Source organism: Eretmochelys imbricata, unplaced genomic scaffold, assembly GCF_965152235.1.
Source record: "Eretmochelys imbricata isolate rEreImb1 unplaced genomic scaffold, rEreImb1.hap1 Scaffold_36, whole genome shotgun sequence".
In the NCBI taxonomy this organism is placed as follows: Eukaryota; Metazoa; Chordata; order Testudines; family Cheloniidae; genus Eretmochelys; species Eretmochelys imbricata.
In genome coordinates, this window is record NW_027554348.1 from 262,501 (window position 1) to 267,500 (window position 5,000).

The following is a 5,000-nucleotide window of genomic DNA, read 5'->3' on the forward strand; positions in this document are numbered from 1 at the left end:
TTCCCCCCTCGCATGATCGGGTACAACACTCAGATTGGTCCCCCGGGCTCATCTCTGGTTCTCACAGGTTCTGAAAAACCTGTCCTCAGAAATCTCCGCACACCCTTCGGAATGAACTATGTGAAAAATCCAACCGCCAATTTAGCGGGACCAATCTGAAAATCTATCCGACCTCGTGGTTCCCTCGGTCGGCCGAGGGCAGTTTTGGCGACCCCATCCGGACTTCCGTGAGACTGCCGGCCACCAGGTCAACCCGTTACTTTGAATGGGGTTGACCTGGTGGCCGAGCAGGGACTTAGACATTTTTTCAGCCTTTTTCTGGGGTTGACCTGGTGGCCGAGCAGGGACTTAGACATTTTTTCAGCCTTTTCCTGGGGTTGACCTGATGGCCGAGCAGGGACTTAGAAATTTTTTCAGCCTTTTCCTGGGGTTGACCTGGTGGCCGAGCAGGGACTTAGACATTTTTTCAGCCGTTTTTCCTCCGGGTTGACCTGGTGGCCGAGCAGGGACTTAGACATTTTCTTCAGCCGCTTTTCCTCCGGGTTGACCTGGTGGCCGAGCAGGGACTTAGACGTTTTTTTCAGCCGCTTTTCCTCCGGGTTGACCTGGTGGCCGAGCAGGGACTTAGACGTTTTTTTCAGCCGCTTTTCCTCCGGGTTGACCTGGTGGCCGAGCGTCTCGCCATCCGCGGCCGGAGCGAGAGAAGGACCCCAGGCCAGCCTGCGACACCGCGGCCACGGATCGGGCCCCTGGAAGTCGGAAAAAAATTTTCACCGACCCCAAAAGGGGTGCTGGGGGGACTTCCAGACCACGCTCCCGCTAAAAAAAAAAAAAAAAAAAAAAACGGAAAAAAGGATCGGGCCCGCCCGAGGCAGGGGAGTCCCCGGGTCAACCCGGAGCCTCTGCCAGAGAAGTCCGCCAGGCCAGCCTGAATCTCCGCGGCCACGGATCGGGCCCCTGGAAGTCTGAAAAAAAATTTCACCGACCCCAAAAGGGGTGCCGGGGGGGCATCCAGACCACTCCCCGGACATAATAAAAAAAAAAAAGAAAAAAACGGAAAAAAGGATCGGGCCCGCCCGAGGCAGGGGAGTCCCCGGGTCAACCCGGAGCCTCTGCCAGAGAAGTCCGCCAGGCCAGCCTGAATCTCCGCGGCCACGGATCGGGCCCCTGGAAGTCTGAAAAAAAATTTCACCGACCCCAAAAGGGGTGCCGGGGGGGCATCCAGACCACTCCCCGGACATAATAAAGAAAAAAACGGAAAAAAGGATCGGGACCACCCGAGGCAGGGGAGTCACCAGGTCAACCCGGAGCCTGCCCCCGCGGGCTGGGGCCGGGCGGACCCCAATGCGCCCCGGTTCCCCTGCCCCGGGCTCGGGGCTTCATTCCCGTCCGGACACCAGGTCAACCCGGAGCCTGCCCCCGCGGGCTGGGGCCGGGCGGACCCCACTGCGCCCGGGTTCCCCTGCCACGGGAAACGGGCTTCATTCCCGTCCGGACACCAGGTCAACCCGGAGCCTGCCCACGCGGGCTGGGGCCGGGCGGACCCCACTGCGCCCGCGGTCCCCTGCCACGGGCTCCGGGCTTCATTCCCGTCCGGACACCAGGTCAACCCGGAGCCTGCCCACGCGGGCTGGGGCCGGGCGGACCCCACTGCGCCCGCGTTCCCCTGCCACGGGCTCCGGGCTTCATTCCCGTCCGGACACCAGGTCAACCCGGAGCCTCCCCCGCGGGCTGGGGCCGGGCGGACCCCACTGCGCCCGGGTTCCCCTGCCACGGGCTCCGGGCTTCATTCCCGTCGGGACACCATGTCAACCCGGAGCCTGCCCCCCCGCGGACAACTCTCCCAGGCCAGCCTGCGACGCCGTGGCCAGGGATCGGACCCCTGGAAGTCTTTAAAAAATTTTTTTCACCGACCCCAAAAGGGGTTCTGGGGGGCATGCAGACCGCTCTCCGGACCCAAAAAAAAAAAAAAAAAAACGGAAAAAAGGATCGGGCCCGCCCGAGGCAGGGGAGTCCCCGGGTCAACCCGGAGCCTCTGCCAGAGAAGTCCCGCCAGCCCAGCCTGAATCTCGGCGGCCACGGATCGGGCCCCTGGAAGTCTGAAAAAAAATTTCACCGACCCCAAAAGGGGTGCCGGGGGGGCATCCAGACCACTCCCCGGACATAATAAAGAAAAAAACGGAAAAAAGGATCGGGACCACCCGAGGCAGGGGAGTCACCAGGTCAACCCGGAGCCTGCCCCCGCGGGCTGGGGCCGGGCGGACCCCACTGCGCCCGGGTTCCCCTGCCACGGGCTCGGGGCTTCATTCCCGTCCGGACACCAGGTCAACCCGGAGCCTGCCCCCGCGGGCTGGGGACGGGCGGACCCCACTGCGCCCGCTTTCCCCTGCCACGGGCTCCGGGCTTCATTCCCGTCCGGACACCAGGTCAACCCGGAGCCTGCCCCCCCGCGGACAACTCTCCCAGCCCAGCCTGCGACGCCGTGGCCAGGGATCGGACCCCTGGAAGTCTTTAAAAAATTTTTTTCACCGACCCCAAAAGGGGTTCTGGGGGGCATCCAGACCGCTCTCCGGACCCAAAAAGAAAAAAAAAAAAAAACCGGAAAAAAGGATCGGGCCCGCCCGAGGCAGGGGAGTCCCCGGGTCAACCCGGAGCCTCTGCCAGAGAAGTCCCGCCAGCCCAGCCTGAATCTCCGCGGCCACGGATCGGGCCCCTGGAAGTCTGAAAAAAAATTTGACCGACCCCAAAAGGGGTGCCGGGGGGGCACCCAGACCACTCTCCGGACATAATAAAAAAAAAGGAAAAAACCGGAAAAAAGGATCGGGACCACCCGAGGCAGGGGAGTCACCAGGTCAACCCGGAGCCTGCCCCCGCGGGCTGGGGCCGGGCGAACCCCAATGCGCCGCGGTTCCCCTGCCACGGGCTCGGGGCTTCATTCCCGTCCGGACACCAGGTCAACCCGGAGCCTGCCCCCGCGGGCTGGGGACGGGCGGACCCCACTGCGCCCGCTTTCCCCTGCCACGGGCTCCGGGCTTCATTCCCGTCCGGACACCAGGTCAACCCGGAGCCTGCACCGCGCGCTGGTGCCGGACGGACCCCGCACCGCCCGGGTCCCCCTGCACCGGGCTCGGGGCTTCATTCCCGTCCGGACACCAGGTCAACCCGGAGCCTGCCCCCGCGGGCTGGGGACGGGCGGACCCCACTGCGCCCGCTTTCCCCTGCCACGGGCTCCGGGCTTCATTCCCGTCCGGACACCAGGTCAACCCGGAGCCTGCCCCCCCGCGGACAACTCTCCCAGCCCAGCCTGCGACGCCGTGGCAAGGGATCGGACCCCTGGAAGTCTTTAAAAAATTTTTTTCACCGACCCCAAAAGGGGTTCTGGGGGGCATCCAGACCGCTCTCCGGACCCAAAAAGAAAAAAAAAAAAAAACGGAAAAACGGATCGGGCCCGCCCAAGGCAGGGGAGTCCCCGGGTCAACCCGGAGCCTCTGCCAGAGAAGTCCCGCCAGCCCAGCCTGAATCTCCGCGGCCACGGATCGGGCCCCTGGAAGTCTGAATAAATATTTGACCGACCCCAAAAGGGGTGCCGGGGGGGCACCCAGACCACTCTCCGGACATAATAAAAAAAAAAGAAAAAACCGGAAAAAAGGATCGGGACCACCCGAGGCAGGGGAGTCACCAGGTCAACCCGGAGCCTGCCCCCGCGGGCTGGGGACGGGCGGACCCCACTGCGCCCGGGTTCCCCTGCCACGGGCTCGGGGCTTCATTCCCGTCCGGACACCAGGTCAACCCGGAGCCTGCCCCCGCGGGCTGGGGACGGGCGGACCCCACTGCGCCCGCTTTCCCCTGCCACGGGCTCCGGGCTTCATTCCCGTCCGGACACCAGGTCAACCCGGAGCCTGCACCGCGCGCTGGTGCCGGACGGACCCCGCCCCGCCCGGGTCCCCCTGCACCGGGCTCGGGGCTTCATTCCCTTCCGGACACCAGGTCAACCCGGAGCCTGCCCCCGCGGGCTGGGGCCGGGCGTACACCACTGCGCCCGGGTTCCCCTGCCACGGGCTCCGGGCTTCATTCCCGTCGGGACACCATGTCAACCCGGAGCCTGCCCCCCCGCGGACAACTCTCCCAGCCCAGCCTGCGACGCCGTGGCAAGGGATCGGACCCCTGGAAGTCTTTAAAAAATTTTTTTCACCGACCCCAAAAGGGGTTCTGGGGGGCATCCAGACCAGTCTCCGGACCCAAAAAGAAAAAAAAAAAAAAAAAGGAAAAACGGATCGGGCCCGCCCAAGGCAGGGGAGTCCCCGGGTCAACCCGGAGCCTCTGCCAGAGAAGTCCCGCCAGCCCAGCCTGAATCTCCGCGGCCACGGATCGGGCCCCTGGAAGTCTGAAAATTTTTTTTCTTCGACCCCAAAAGGGGTGCCTGGGGGGCATCCCGACCACTCGCCGGCCCAAAAAAAAAAACGGAAAAAAGGATCGGGCCCACCCGAGGCAGGGGAGTCACCAGGTCAACCCGGAGCCTGCACCGCGGGATGGGGCAGGACGGACACCGCTCCGCCCGGGTCACCCTGCCCCGGGTACGGGGGTTCACTCCCGTCCGGACACCAGGTCAACCCTATACTTTCAACGGGTTTACCTGGTGGCCCGTTCGCTTTTCGGCCACCAGGTCAACCCTATACTTTCAACGGGTTGACCTGGTGGCCCGTTCGCTTTTCGGCCACCAGGTCAACCCTATACTTTCAATGGGTTTACCTGGTGGCCGCTTCGCTTCTCGGCCACCAGGTCAACCCTATACTTTCAATGGGTTTACCTGGTGGCCGAGAAGCGAAGCGGCCACCAGGTCAACCCTATACTTTCAACGGGTTTACCTGGTGGCCGGTTCGCTTTTCGGCCACCAGGTCAACCCTATACTTTCAACGGGTTGACCTGGTGGCCCGTTCGCTTTTCGGCCACCAGGTCAACCCTATACTTTCAATGGGTTTACCTGGTGGCCGCTTCGCTTC